Raw genomic sequence first — 17,012 nt, 5'->3', positions numbered from 1 at the left:
ATCGTAGGAAGTGGAATCTCGACTATTGAATTTCTTTCAGATTTATAAATCTGTACTTACAAGTACCTAGAAATAAAAACTAATTTTTCTATTAAATTTCATGCGACGAACAGTTATTACAGAAAATATTACAGAAAATATTACAGACATGACTTGTTAAATGAGCGAATTTCAATGTTTTCGTGACACGACGTACAAATGCATCGGAGTTAATTAAAACAGAAATTTCCTATGTGAAAGCTCGCGGAAATATTTAATCCTCGCATCACGGATAATCCATTTAGTCGAATGTTAAAAATGTTACTTGCAATTCGGCGGAAATTTTATATTAATATTCCTTTTTCACACGGTCATATCATATTTATTGGCAATAAACAATAAAAAGCGTGCCTTCAAATATTTTTATTTTTAATTTGCGCACAACAATTTACATACCTTTCATTAATTGTCTGAAATAAACATTTAATTTTTACTCAAACAAACAGATAGATTTTCGACGATTTTCAACGTACCAGGTACTTGTATAGGCTCTCGAAAATATTCCAGCACTTCTGGACACTTATTTTGAATATTTCCACTGTACATTTTATATAAAATAGTTTATAAACATACGATATGACACATATTTACGGTACAATTATCATGATCATATTGGTAAAGTTTGAAACAAATCCAAATACGTACGTACATAAGAGATGTTTACTGCAAACATACATTTCACAAAAATTATTTAAACAATCAATTACCGCTGTTATATTTATAAACCTCGATATTTGATAGGAACACATTTAGCATTAATTATATGTTCAAGGCAACAATGCATCCCGTGTACTAATTTTCTATCAAGTGTATGTTTGCAATAAACGCTTTCAAACTTGTATATACATAATCATTTTCAGATTCGATTCAAATTTTGCCATTACAGCCATGATTACACTGCGGACTTTTACGTAATTTTACATTTTTACGAACATAACTTCTTCCTTCTCTTCCTTCGTTTATTTCGTTCGCTAAATATCGTGATAAATGTTCTGCTTGAAATGCTTTTATATATCATATGCACTGTGTAGATTTTTGCGATCTTAAATATTCCAAACGTGCATAAAAATCCGCAGTCTCGTGGTTCTCGTGTCCCGTTACGATAATAACGAAACTTTAAAAAGTTTTGTATAATGCACGTAATAATGTATGTGGAAAAATTTTCCACGGTAAGTTTTCAAACACTTTCGTGAGCCGGATTGTGATGCTCAAAGAATGTCGGAGCATAAATTTCTCGAGCCTAAGAGACTAAGAAATGCCCGGAAGGCATAATGAAAGGTATGGCGACAGAATAATCGAAACGGCATCGTCTTATCTATAACGCGAATTCTCATAAACGCTCAAAGTAGTGAGTTAGTGCGGCCGGACTGGATACAAAGTGTGCAGCACGTCTGCAGGCCAACATTAAGCAATATCTTTTCTATGGCGATTGAACAATTTACGAGAATACTCATAGCTGAGGACTGCTGCCTTTAGGCATTTATGAACGTTTAATAACACCACGGTGGTCTCTTGCGAAGCTATCGTGAGAGTAAGCGATGATGACCAAAGTAAGATTCCTTAAAAGCCATCGTTCAGCATCGCTTGTTGAACGTAGTTTGCGTTCACCTGCGTTTTCATGCGAAACGTTCCGTGCGCCAGTGATACTCGGTAAAAGCTCACCGAGCGATGAAGATCTTCCGCGTTGCAACAATTTTCTCGAAAACAACGTTGCCGAGTGTCGCACTTTCTAGTTTAGAAATCTGGTCTGATCTCACTAAGCATTTAATATCTTTCAATATATATATTTCTGATTTGAGCAATCAACAAGGACTTGCAAGTTGCATGTTGCTTGTTGATGTGATAATTTAACAAAAAACTGGAACCAGACGTCTTGCATACGAACCGGAATTTTCTCTACTTGAGATATTTTGTGCGCTTGATTAACAAGAAAGAAATTGGGTTTGAAACGAGCGAAAGAGCAGAATAGAGTTAAATTAGCAGACTGTTGCTGCATCGTTTGCTCTCAACATAAATGATGATAATAATGAGATCTCCATCTGATGGCGATAACAAAGTCGTGGCATTTGATTAAATATGTTAGGAAATAAGTTTGTCAAGTTATTATTTCATGGAAAGTAAAGATACAAGCTATCTTCCTCTGAAATAATCTTGCTTTTTTACTTAATGAAAGTACTATTTGCTTCCATCGGTGTATAGCACTCATCAACGTGCAAATAAAATTTGCAGGAAACGTTAATTGTAGAACATTTCGTTCGTTGCTAAAAAATTGCACTCTATAAAATAACTTTTTATTAGTGATAACTTTCAACTTTTATGGCTCAAATGTATAAAATGTTTGCTTTTAAAATTCTGTCCTGAATATGTTGAAATTGCAATAAAATTAAGTAATGTAGTCTGTGCAGTTGGTAATTTTACCAAATATACGTATAAAACACATTCTACGTAACAGGTAACTAGCTACTTAAACAATGTCGAAAAATGGTAATTTTTCCAACGTTTGACTAAATGGATTATTCGAGACGCGAGGATTGAATGCTTCTATGCGTTTTCACGTAGAAAATTTCGTTTTTAATTAACTACGTACCTTTGTACGTTGTTTTAACAAAACGTTATTAAAATTTTAATAACGTTTGCATTAAAAAATTTCAAAATTATCTTCGTTCCTTACAAACATTGGAGAAAAAATAATAAAAAAATAATAAAATAATATTTTATCTTATCGGACATAAAACACCGTAACATTCTTTTTTTTTCTATTTTTTTCTCATCGCACTCGTCGTGTTCGAGAAACAATAAAGTTATCGTGCATCGTAGAAAGACGAAAACATACAACAACAAAGCAGAAAATGCTAAGAAGACATTGAACATCTGAAAGACTGTAAACATGCAAACATTCGTGCGAATTGTAAACACACGTTTTCTTTTCAAACGTTACATATTCGTATCAACATTTTTCTGACTTTCTCATCGAAGTAGTATGAACATTTCTTTCTAGATGACTGTTTCGAGTTACGCTGAGAATGATCTCGCGAAATTATAGACTCGTAGATTGCAGTAACATGCGCTTCAAGTTCCGATCTAATCGATAAACAAACCAGTAGGTTGTACGTGGTGGTATGCTTGCATGGGGATCACGTGCGAATACATTATGCGAACGCCGTTGCTCGTAAATGTTTATTTAGGAAGCGGCACGTTGCGATATACGGTATTATGATAATCCGACAAGCCGAACCTACGATATCGCGAGTTCACATGCCACGTCCGTCATGAGAATGAATTTCAAAATTAATAATCCATCCATTCCTCTGACGCGACAGAATCGACTCGAGTATCACAATGTTTTAAAAACAACGCAAATAATCTGTCATTTCAGGCAATAAAATAAACGCCCCTGATCAATTCACTTCGTTTGAAGATTCGGTAAACACGTGATTAACGTAATGCTACAAGCGATGAATAATAATTGAGTGAAAATTTTGACGATGCTTTTAAAAAATACTTTTAAAAAATACTACCAATCATTGTTTCCATACCTGACAAGAAAGAAATATCGCTTATGTAAATTAGGCTGTAGCATAATCTGTTATCTAATTCACAATGTATAGTATAGTATCGCGTATGCATTTATGTCCTGAATATTATCGCGTATATGGATGCGTACACATTTACGTAATTACGTACGGATTTAGTCCACACGTAACACCTAGAAAGGATTGAATCGTGGTCACGTGGAAACGTCGCGTTAAGCCGCGTGATCGCGACCTTGCTACCAAAATTACGGAATTTTTGGCACACGCATACGAGCAGATTAACTGCGCTATGATTTTTCTGTCACTTTCGGCCTATAGCTTTTTAATGTTAAAAAATATCTTCAGTTTTAAGGAAATATGTAAAATGTACTGTTACGCGTGATTCCCTTTTTTACATATATATATACTGTATATATATTATAGTGGGTTTATCAGAATTAACAATAACGAGCAATCAGACCTGCATTCCTTTGATTGACTAATTGGTCTAATTATGTTTCCAGTTCTCTATCCAACAGCCGTATAGGGTTGGCTCGCTATTCCGCTCGTAATATCTAATACCTTGCGATGTTAGTAATATCTAAAAGCTTCCAATCAAACGGAGAATTCGTATTTTACGTTAATAATTTATATTTGTGAAAGAAAAAGAAATACGTAATTCACGTTACATTTGTAGAAGCATATTCTCTTCCCATTGTAGAAAGAACATCCCAGAGGATTTAAGCTACATGACGTATTTCACGTATCGGGAATAACGCGAGCGTATTATACAACTCGTTGCATTGAATTATACGTAATAATCATATGCAGCACTGTCACGTCGTTATAACTTTCCATAATTCCAGCCAATAGAATTTTATCCTGTTAAAGCGAGGTATAAAAATGATCGTAACATCGATTCCGACGCTGGCACAGACACATTATGATAATTAAGCGCGCTGCTATAAGCTGCTCGTTAAATTAATAAAGAACAGGTGATTCTTCTGACGGTGAACGTTACGAAAGACCGAACTTAAAGGTAGCTACGAATTTGATGTTAAACAGCTGATGCGAAGAATTCGTAAAGGACATTAATATCGTTGGGTGATTAAAATTAGCGACTCCTGTGAAAATTTAGAATTAATGTAACATCTTTTATTAGCAATAATAATGTGAAATCTATTATATTCGACCTCCAATTTATATTCTTCGGTGTATAATAGGAGCAGAGCAAGTACTGGATTAGATTTGATGAATTTTCATGATAGAAAGGAGAAACTTGATTGATCTAATTTCCAAGTAACCTGTAAGGAAAGTAGCATGGCACGAAAATGAGCAAGCAGATGAGCTTGTCGCCAACGCTAAATAAGAGGCGCGGCCCTGAATCTCGAGTAAGTCGGCTGTAATTAACATGCACGGTACCCACATGCACAGAAAATTAAGACGAGGTCCTTGTAACTCCGTTCGAGGATCGTGGAACAGGAATTTCCAATTCCGTTTGTGTTTCAAATAACTCAAATTTATTTATGATTTCTTTAAGAGTTTCAAGGATACGAAGGATTTGAAATGTTCGAAGAGGTGTTAAGGAATCTAATTAATAGGCTGCGGATGTTTATGAATACAGTTAAAGAGATAAAGATTTGTTTCATCGTCTAAATATCGTAATTGATACTTTGCTTTGAACATTTTGTACAGTTTTGTATGCCACGTGTATTGTGTTTCACAAAGGATATATCTTAACAAACACGAAGATGGTACCCCATTGGGGGTAGCCACCCAGATGATAATCAAACAGATAAAAAATTCTACCAAATGTCCAAATTGGACAAATTGTGAATGTGAAATTTTAAATAAAAAAAAACGTGTATTGTGCGCACTTCTGTACCTTGAAATTTCATGGAAATCTATTAACGTCGTTATGAGCTACAGACGGTTAAAAGTGGCGAAAATCACAGTTTTTCACAATTTTCAGTCTGAACTTTAAAGATTCTTACATCTTTCGATGACTCGTCACTCGTTCCCGTGTCGACCGATTTCGATCAAATCTTTAGCTCGCATACAAGTAACATAAATGTGTCGTACAAATTTTCATTACAGGCTCAGATAACAAGAGTCGTGAAAAGCGAGCTTTACTCTTTCCTCCGCGATTCCGACTATTCGTAATTTCTTCAAAAATTATTTCATACGTCACCTAATAAACTTCTAACTTCTCAGAAAACCTCAAGTCGTTTGTTTCAGGTTGAAAAAGGTTATTCGCCTTTAAATAGTGTCTTAATATCGATGAGAGCCAGCGTGTATCGTTCAGCTGACCGATTGTATTTTTAATGCTTAAGTACAACGAACCCGAGACAAATTATGTTAAGCATTCGAAATGTGTACGTAATTTAGTGCTGTCCACCAGGGGGACCCTCTTCAAGTATCGTCCCTTGTTGTCCGTAATAGAATGGAGGAGAGTTCAGTAACCTAAAGTACAGGATGTAATTCTTTTGTTCATGTTGGTTCGATATAGGGTCAGCATCCAGGTCTTTCGAAGAGGAAGGAAGAGAATGGTGGAAACCGAGCTATTTCGGAATATTCCAGTAAGCAGGACTGGTGAAGTTGCAGGAATCAATACGTGCATGTAATGACGAACAAGCAGAGACAAGTAAATTGTTCGTAGAGCGAAAATACTGTTTTACTGTGAGCAAAAAATGATTGAAATTGCAACAGATTTACACCTCGCTAGATTTTCTTTCGGCTTCGTAACGTTCACTCCAGCAAATTAGTCTGAGACTGCTTTCACGCTTGAATTTCCATAAAATGATGCTTGGAACATGCTTGCTCTTGGAGAATCCACACAAAAACGCGACGAAAACGTTACTTCTCTGTTCTCTGAATACAAAGAATATTTTATATGCAGGAAATGGAGTTGCAATTATTCGCTAGCAATCGGAAGTACGATTTTTACTCTAGTCAATTGAACGTATGCGGACGCGAAATGGAAATACACAAACGGAGCAATATTTTTCCGAACGTTTGCTTTTTTCTCGCGTTCATACTCTAATGCACGCGTGGTTCTGCAACAATTGTAGATAATACTTTTGACTGTTATTGTGCGTGAAGAAGAAAAAACCGTGACACGATTTTACATTACTGTTAATAGTGTAACACTCTTTAGATAAAAATTATTAATTACAATATTCGGAAACTTAAATATGTTATACATTCAACACGTTATCATTAAAGGGTAGATAAACATTAAATTTAGTTTTTTCAATAGATAGATACAATACCCTAAAAGAAAATTTGAAGAGTTATTCTCCTTTACCAAATGATTTGAATTTTGTATATTCGTCTTTGTCTTGTATATTTTATCCTGCACATTTATTTTCGAAAAATGCTAATTGTATATAATTAGAGGTACTCGCTTTATCTTTTTATGTGTAACATTCTGAATGTACTAAAATATGTATATTCACATGCATGTAATTAATAACAAATAAGATATTTTCGTATTAAGAAGCACAAGAATCAGTTTGAAATTTTATGGTTTACCTCGTCTATAAAACTAAATATCAGACTAAATTAGAGATTTAATACAAATCAATGCAAGCACGTTCACCGTATGACGTCTCTCTTGAAATATATCTTTAAAATAATGAATAATTTTGGAAATAATCCTGCATGAGAATATCAGAATTGTTCACTCTATTTCATGGATTTTAATTTCAATCTATCCGGCAAACGAATACGCGAAGGAGATTTTATTCCACATTTTCGACTTATTTATTCATGCAGCAACCACCCGCTTCCGGGTATATCGTAAATTATTGCAATACTGTACACACGTGCGATCATGTACACGGTTTGTTCTTCATACGCTGTCATTACAGAGAATAGAAAGTTCAGAAACGGATCAATAGATCTAGTATGACGTTTCTCTTCTTCTATGTCAGTCTTAAACGGGAGACGACGTACAAGAGTGTAGCAAACCCGTTTTAGTTGCAAGTAAAGCCTGACTAACATTGAGTTTCAAGACAGCAGCCATGTATGAGAATCTCTTACAAACAAAGATACAGCATCTGCAAAATAAAAGAATGAGTATACGAACGATCGAAATAACAAGTTCAGTTCTCGATGATTAAGTGTACACGATAGATAAAACGGAATAAGAAACAAATCTAACTTTTTCAAGAAGTATTTTTCTATTAACTGTGCTGTATGTTTTGTCTCATTTTCGACCAGACCATATTTGTCTACCGTTAGAAAAATTCCTAAATTTGCTATATAAATTTTAATTACATCAGTATTTCTGATTTCTCCTTTCAATGATTCTCTTGAAGTATTAAAAGGGCTCTTTTCTCGGGACATAAAAGGTTCAAGAACTGCAATGTGGATAATAATGCATCTAAATTTGAAAAGAAAGGAACAAATTAAATATAATTTTTAAAATGACATACGTAATCATATTTACGGTGAGATTCTATGTTTCAATAAGGCTCGATAATGCTAGAAATTGTGACAACCTGACAGACCTTCGAGAGAGTTAAGTTACAATGAACAGCAGGGCAACGAATAAAACGAAGTAACAAATAAATTTAAGTTACAAGTTATTTAAGTTATAGTAACTACCTACGCACGATAAATAACGTACAACGATAGACTCGAAGATGTACTTACAAAAGTAAGCAAGAAGAACAAATAGGACAGCAAACAGATACAAGTTACAATTAATAACAGTAACTAATAATAGCAGCCATGCTACGATAAACTTAAAAACCTACTTATAAATTTACGTAAAAAGAATAAATAGGATGGAACAGCAAACAAATTAAAGTTACAGTTAATAACAGTACTAATAATAGCACTAACAACCTCTTTGGTGCGTTCATAAGCACGCTTGTTAAATAGCATGTAACGATAAACTTAAGCGAGTGTAAACCTTACAAAAGTGTGTAAAAAGAAGAAAACGATTATCTGCCGGGCATCGAAAACCACCCCAAGTCAAATAGGGTAAATTATATGCTTAGCAATTATCTGCTCGATCACTGTATTGGGTGGTCGTAGGAAGATGGGTGCGAACAGTAGAGATTCGCGTTGCGAGAAGAGGAGAAGACGAGGAAAGATAGGTAGAGAAAGAAAGAGAGAGAAAGAGATGATAGAATGCCGAAGCGAGTAGCGGGAGGTATGAGACGGGCGTACGCACAATGCCGGTGTCTGGCAACCGTTAAATTCAAATCAGTTGAGATATAATGGGCCTAGTGGTATGCTCTAACTAGGATGAATGCTCGACGCAAGAGATGCAGCGAACTGAGGGAAGAAGAGAGGTTGAGGAAGAGGAGGCAGCGAAACGAGAAGCAGAACGAGAGGCAAGGCAAGGTAGGGTCCGAGCTTGGTATCGCATAGGTCTAGTGAAGGGAAGAGAAAACGGCTGTGGGGATGGAGAATCGACCGCGAGGGGATTTATAAACGTGTGGGCGAGAATAGTCACGACACGAGGAGTCGCTCTCAGCGAGGGATACCGGTATGCCGCACACGCGGCATAGTTACCGCTCCGACCATGCCCGGATTAATTCCTCCGGTACCGCATCATCGGGTTTCCACGGTGCGTCATATCGGATTCTACTGCACGGGTGCGAACCATGAACTTCGCTATTTGCTTCAGCTCACCCACGATGCTCCTATATTCTCTACGATCGTTGTCGACTCGCGAATAATTAATTTTTTATTTCGTACTTATTTTGTACTAAGCTCGTGGCCTACCTATTATTACAGTCAGGTTGTTGATCTCCTTTTTTTAATTTCTTGCAACATATCATGTTGTATTTCTACATTGATCTCTTAATCGTTGTAAAGTATTGCTACTATTATTGTTTACGTTTCTTTCTTAGTTGGTATTTATTTACCCTACTGTTTATATTAAACCGGTATATATATGTATGTATGTGTGTGTAGTTATATTTTGTATCTGTATTTCTATATAAAAGTATATTTTTTTGAAAGCGTATTCTATTAGTCCTCTACGGATAGTTGTCTATATATAATCTAAGAGCTATAAGCCTAGACTGTTTGCATGAAATTGAAGACCAACTTGGGAATACGAAATTTTGATTTGTTAGATATCAATATCTCGCCCATCTGAGGTTGTCATCAGTCCGAATTTCCCAGAATTTGTTCTAATTTTTAAGGCGTCAACAAATGTCCAGGGGATTTTCTCTAGAGATCTGGGATTCCCATGCTCATTTGCTGTCCAAACGATCAAACTCCACCGATCATTCGTTATCACGCTACGTGTGCGTTGCGTGCGATGATCTGGTATACGTGGCTTCTCTACTAATATGGTTAATATACTGGATAGCATTCTATATGCATTTGTCCTTCTAGAAACGATCGAAATGCAGACGTAGTGCTATTCAGTTACAGTCAATAATTCACAGAAGCTTTCAACTTAGGATATCGTACATAATCTAAAAAGGTCTCAGGCGGAAAGGTCCATGTTTTTGATGCTCTATATCCTAGACTAATTGTTTCATAAATGCCAACCTTACTTACACCCACCTCACCAATTTCGATGATTTGTTAATACCTCGTGGAAATTAACTTTCTGAACAACATTGTTCTCTACAACCGCCGCTCGGCCTTAGTCTTCGAAATATTCGCAAGAAACTGTCGGTACCACTACAGCGAGATCTGCTTATAGCTGTGCATCCGTGCCAGCGTATACCTCGATATTGTCTTACTGTCTAACGTCTAACCAGTGTCACCAGATTAAGGGAATTAAAGAAAAAAATCTCTGTAGTAGTAGATAATATAGTATAGTTAGTGGATCACTGACATCGGGTCTCATACTGTAGACAAGTGCAGGGAGAGGATCAATGTTGTCGACACGACGCACAGAAGTAAGAAGAAATTCATGTCACGTCTCAGACAAGCCACGTAGCTGTAAAGTGTCAGAAGGGGTAATGTAACATCGTGCTATCCTCGAATTAAGGGAATCGTCTGAGAACCCTAAGCCTAACTCAAACCTAATTCTTATCCTTTGTTTGTAGTTTGTATAGACGAAGCTTGAACGAGGCGGCAAACGTGACGGCCATGCTTGTGGTTGTGTTACTCATCGTCACAGATAGAGACATTAGTAGCGTATCTTCTTTTAAACGCGGGATAGATGATATTTTATCCATATTATATTTATATTTTATACGTATTGTTATATATATTTTGTCAGAATTCAATGCAGCGTCAATTGCTTTTTGCAACATTTCGAAAACTAAGGCCGAGCAGCGGTTGTGTGTACAGGAAAAAGTAGTTCAAAACGTTAATTTCTACAACTATTCTACTCAAATTCTATTCAAATTCTATAAATATTCTCTTCCACGATCATTGAAATCGGCGAGAGAGCTGAGATATCGACAATTAGGTGTCTTTCATGGCTGGATGGCATACAGTCGGAGACAAAATAGAAATAGATATCGATGAGGCTAAGTGAAATACGACTTGTTTACACAAAAATATTAATTTCTCTAAAGAAAATTTCAGCCATCGTACGCGTAATAGATATACGCATATATGTATAATAAGTAGTTTCTACGGTAAATAAATAGTTTATGACAAATAGTATAATAGCGGTAAGAAGTCGAACGCTGATGTAAGGTGTATTTCGTTGAGTTGGTCATTTCCTTTTTCATAACCAGTTGGGTGGCCGAGCATGTTCTTCAACAGCATATTACTGTCACACGTTACGCATAAGTTCTAGGTTGTATTGGCCTTGTTTTCTTTGTTAATTATATCTCGTGTATCGCTTATTATTTTCTGCATAAACCGCTATTGCATGTATTATTTGTTGAATAAACCGCTATTGCATGTATTATTTGCTAAATAAACCGCTCACAATTTCAATTATTTGCCAAATAATCTGCAACAAAAATAAAGCTGAAGTATATAACACTAGTACTAATCCGATTAAACTTCATTAACACCTACTTCCACTACCTACTTACTTATCTTTATCCCCGGCTGTATTTGTGATTCTACAGGTGGACCGGAAAAGACTGTAGAAATGAATTGGAATTTTCAGAACAAAATACGATGTACTAAAAACGCGACAAAAAGCCGAAAAGTAACAAATATGTCTCCTGAAGCATAGTTGTGATGAAACACGGAGGTGAATGATCAACGTGCAAGCTTTGAATTACGTTCCTTCCTTGTTCCTTATGGTACGTTAACTTACTTCATTCAATAATTTTAATAGGCTTTAATGCGTTTATAACGCAAAACCTGCACACGAGTGGATGAGAATAAGACGTAGACGATGGTCACGTACCCCATTAAACGTATAACCGCCATAGACAATTAATTACCGTTAATACAGTAATTCTGAGGTATAATTTGATACGATACTCGAGCGATATGCGAAAGCGTTTTACATATCTTAGGATATTTAATACTATAATTAGAATGTTGCCTTCCTGTTCCGCGTTACAGCGAAAACGGATACTCAGTCCAACCCTTCGTTGACAAGAATGAAACAACTTCATGGAATCGACATTCCGATCGTGTAACTCACATTTGTAATACAAATCGAATGTTTTGTGATCAGAAAGCCGTTAACTATTAATCTCGTTATAACGTAATTCCCCAGACATACGTTACCCCGTTCGCTTCCTTTTTAACTTGTTGAAATGAACGACGTCGAATTCATCGAAAACTTCGTTCCTTTATATCGCAATCACACGAAATTGTATCATAAAATGACCGATCTTTCAAATTGTCAAATTGTCATTTTATGCGAAATTTGAACCCTTAAATGCATGACTCCTCTTAAATATAAAATATAGAAAATTGCCAATATTGCAAAGTCATACAAAAATAATTTTTAACTGTTACTTTTTAAATTTCTTTCTGCATTATGAACATATTAATAGTATAAAAATAGTAATAAATACATTCGAAAACACCATGCAATAAGTATTACACGTTACCTATATAACAAAGGCCATTTAAATATGCCAAATAGAGACAGTATGCATTTAAGGGTTAAGAGACTGCACCATGTCCGGCGCATTTACATTCGCATCGGGATACGATCAAGTTATATTAACATTTACGAAATACCAGATACATATGGAATACCTGTCGTTCCGCGATAGCCGTATTAATCTGTGGCTGGCAACCACACGCTCGCGTTCCATGGGATTCTGTGTTATGCATTGAAATCCATTATCCCAACTGACAAATCAATAGAGGCGCGTTATCTAGCGTTACTTCTCAATACTATTTCAACCGGTATGGCAAGCACGATCAAGTAACTCCAATAATTAAGTGATGATGAAATGGAAACGTGAATGGTATAAATACCAATGTATCGCTGTCGATGGTGATATTCGATTATTGGATACGATGTAACGTTAAGGTGTGTCCCCATTGAGTCGAATTCCATGGACTTCAACAACATCTGAAGAATGTTCAAACAGAGGGTAATAAACATAAATTGTTATAAAAAGAAAGAGGATGCGGGCGGGCAACTAGCGTTCCATAAATCACTATTAAGCATGATTTGGCGTATACTTTGGCGTATATCGGTTTTGTAAACAAGAATGCTTAATTGCCAATTAAACTGTATTTTGATAGCGATAACAGTATTAAATTTTTCTGTCGTGACAATTATTGTGCCAATTAGGAAATTCTTCTAACGTTGAATATTTCTTATAATTTGTGAAAACGTAAATATTTTTTAAAGGTGTATTAACAATGATAAATGCTCTAAACAAGAAGCTATAAACCGCTGTTTCAATACCAAATTCCATGAGTTACGATTCCTTAACAATTAAGATTTAACTAACATTTTAGTGGTTACATGTATTCTTAAATAATACTATTTTTTGAAGCATATTTCTTTTTACGGTCCTTAAAGGTATAGCGATGATTCAAAAACTTTATTTACCTTTGTCTCTAATTTATGAAGATCAATTCTCAAAATGGAAAAGGAAACATCGTGTCTTCTTGTTTTAAGATGTGGAAGTAATGGTTGCGATTTAGAAAAAGGAAATCAAACTTCTAATTCCGATCTGGAACCCTAAAATAAATTAAACCTTTAAGTTATTTACTCGCAATTTACTTTTGCACATATGCACAGAATGCACATAGAATGCAAAAACAAATATTAAATTCTATTTTTGAAATACAGTTCATAAAAATACAAACTTGCGTAGATAGTGTACTTATAAGAAGTCTAAAGAGAAAACTACCATTATCAAAATATAAATAATTTCGGTGATGTTTTAGAATTTGATCAGTATCTCCGATTTTTTTTTCAAATTACAATATATTGCATAGGACTATTTAAAAAGGTAAAGGTAAAAAGGTATCCAAAAAAAAAACTATTCTAAGAATTTTTTTCAACGATATTTTATCTCTTTAAAATACTCTTTCATATGTAGCAGCTTAAAAAAGAAATCGAAGATACCGGTGAAATCGTGAAGCATTACCATAACTTCATTAATTAATACACGTAGAAGGAATTACAGCATGAAAGAGATTCCATCTATCGCTTCGTAACTTTTCTGAATATAAATCGCTTCGAAATGCTCATCGAACGCTTCCTTAATAGATTCCGCGCGTTCTAATTTATAATTTGATCTACCCACCAACGCAATCGTGTTGTTGGCCGTGAGCTATTTCATCGGGTATCTGGCGTCGTTTTCAAGTCGCAATGCCGTAATGCTGAAAACGTGTTGAAACGAGCCGCAAAAGGTAGGTTGTTTGACATAATAACTAACATAATTGCACACAAATGGCATTAATACTGACGACTGTCGATACACAAATCATTGGACGTTGCCTGGCGGGTATGCGCGTGCAACAGTGTACGTACAGTGTGGTGGTCGTAAAGGTCGGGACACGGGGTGAGTTATCAATGAAATACTAGTTCTCCTTGAATCGTTCGTCGGCCGTTGGGCCTGAAAATGTAAAACGATTACCGTTAAGTTACCTCGGGACATCGAGTGGGAGTGAAAACTTACCGATGTTCACGTGCATTACGCGAGTCTTGAGCTGTTATTTCGTAAAACCTGTAATACGGTGATAACAGTGGTGCGAATGTTATATGGCTAAAGGGAAACAGCCAGTACACCTCGACTTTGCTACTGTGTCCAATACGATACAAGTGTATTCAAATCTTTTCCCTTCTTGGAAACATTACTGAAATTTTATTTAGAAATGTGTGTAAACTTTTATTTGATTATACAGGCTGATCTAAGTAAGCCTTGCAATTCGGTATTACATCTTTTGCAAGCATAACGATGCAGGTACATATCTATTACTTTTGTCAATATTTTAGGGATAAAAATATTTAATTGAAAAATGTCGTCGACTATTCACGAACATGTTACCCGAATGTGTTTCTACGCGAGAATGAGATGATTTGATTTTTGCAAAAAGAAGTATAGGTATATTTTCATTACTTTCATTATTTTCACTGATCGTTCTAAATCGATTTAAACTATCTTTTTCCGAGAAATTTTAAACGTCGAGAACATAGCAAAATAATGAAATAATGCTTGAAATAAATAAATGAAAAAGATTTCTCGCTATGAGGTTATGTATTCGTAAATTATTTATAAAGCAGGTAATCTCAAAATATATTCTATTTCACTTTATCTTGGACAAGAATTTTCTTCTCGCTTCAATCCACATTTCTATTCAATCTTATATTCAAAATATTAATTATTTAAGGTAATTCTATTAATAAATGCTTACTTTAAAAAAAACATAGATTTCTACGAACCATCAGTTCTGAAATACGCTCTTAAAGCATATCAGTACAGGAAAAAACAGCCCATAATATAGCCCGCTAGTGTCCGTACATGTAGATATATTATTAGCCGCAAAAAAAATTCTCTGGCAAGCCGTCTACATTTTTCTTCGAAGTTTATTCCTTAAACCTCCAATTTAGATATCCTCCCATCTCGAGCCTAAAGTAACACAATGATCGTCGTTAAGCGAACCAGTATCATCGGTCACGATGAAAAGCGTGTGACGGTTCCACCACTTTAGATAGATCTTACACTGTTATTTCAAGAACGCTGTAATACCTTGATGACTGTGATACGAAGCTACGTACCTAAAGGGAAAACGGATACACGCGTCCATTTTCCTATTGCCATTCGAACACGTTCATAACACAGCTGTTACGACAATCTCGATCGTAACAGAATATTTCCGCTATTTACGCGCTATTCAATTTCTTCACCGAGATTGTTTATAAAATCATACTTTACTGGAGAAAGTAATCGATTTAATCTATTATTTTCGTAATTCATTGATATTCCACGTGAAATAAATAATATAACTTATATAAGTAATAAACAATATAAAAAATAAGTAATAAAATCACTGTACCTGTCAATCTAACCCCCAACGCTCCAAATGTATCTCTCAAGCACCACCGATGTGCGGCGCTCTACTCCAAGTATACCTCTGAAGTACCACCAATGTGAGGCGCTTTACTCCAAATGTATTTTTGGGTCGTTATTGTGGGTCGTTATTGTGTATATTGGGTCGGTAATTGTTTACAAATAAAAAATAATAATCCTCAGTAAGTACTGTGAGACCTGTAAACGCAAACCCGGTTTGAATCCCAATGAATGTTTCAAAAAATTCCACACATTACTCAATTATGACTAATATAAATATCATAATCAAAATTATATTACTTCTGAGATGAATAAAGATTGTTTTGAATGACTTTAATATTACTATTTGCACGTCATTGTAGCATTTAAAATCTGACACTTAAAAATTTGCAAGTTGAAGTATGATGAGAATAAGTTAGAGTTACCGGTCGATATTCACAATTAAAAGTCGGAGTGTTTAGGGTTAAAATTTACAGTACATGCACGTTTTCAGATGTTTCGAAATATATTTTACAATATCTTCTGTCTCGATTATGCGTTTTATGGCATGTATATTTCGGCGCAACGAAAGGAACTGTGAAATAATCGATTATGTGTTATAATCGATTCATCAGTGAACAAAAATGGCGTATTATTTGGAAGTCCATAATGTATCAGTAAATTAATTTGTATTTGTAAATTAATACTTAGTTTAAATTAATAACGTTTTGAGAAAACTCGTAGAAAATTAGTAATCCTCGACTGTGTGATATTTTTTGAAACAACGAAACACAATATACTTACCATCACTATTATTATCAGAAGGATCTGCCGAATCACTGTCCGCAATAATAACACACTTCACACTGCTATCATCGATATTAGATTTTCTTTTCACTGACACGATAGGTATAAGGGTTGTTTAATAGTTTTAGGGAATTATAACACGTGCGCACGTAACGAAGAATAACACGCAACTAAAGGAAATATCGAGGACAACTGAACGACGAACTACGCTCGTCTTGTTTACGTTTAGTTCGAACGACGTACGTAATACGAATCGGGCTCGTGTTTATTGTTCTTCGCCGAATTT

The 17,012-nt window shown here is 35.2% G+C and overlaps 1 long non-coding RNA gene across 1 annotated transcript; it reads right to left on the bottom strand.

Annotated features, from left to right (window-relative positions):
* Positions 1-12,416: 12,416 nt before the first annotated feature.
* On the bottom strand, positions 12,417-16,970 carry LOC105681042. Its single transcript, XR_001102432.3, has 8 exons — positions 16,724-16,970; positions 15,927-16,138; positions 15,649-15,804; positions 15,285-15,499; positions 14,549-14,726; positions 14,174-14,485; positions 13,471-13,602; positions 12,417-12,981 (listed from the first exon to the last, which is right to left on the bottom strand). It is a non-coding gene; the product is annotated as an uncharacterized LOC105681042 (long non-coding RNA).
* Positions 16,971-17,012: the final 42 nt, after the last annotated feature.

This window comes from Bombus impatiens, unplaced genomic scaffold, assembly GCF_000188095.3.
Source record: "Bombus impatiens unplaced genomic scaffold, BIMP_2.2 scf_0034, whole genome shotgun sequence".
NCBI lineage: Eukaryota > Metazoa > Arthropoda > Insecta > Hymenoptera > Apidae > Bombus > Bombus impatiens.
Note: the sequence above shows the minus strand (reverse complement) of the source record. Positions and strands in the feature narration are given on the sequence as shown.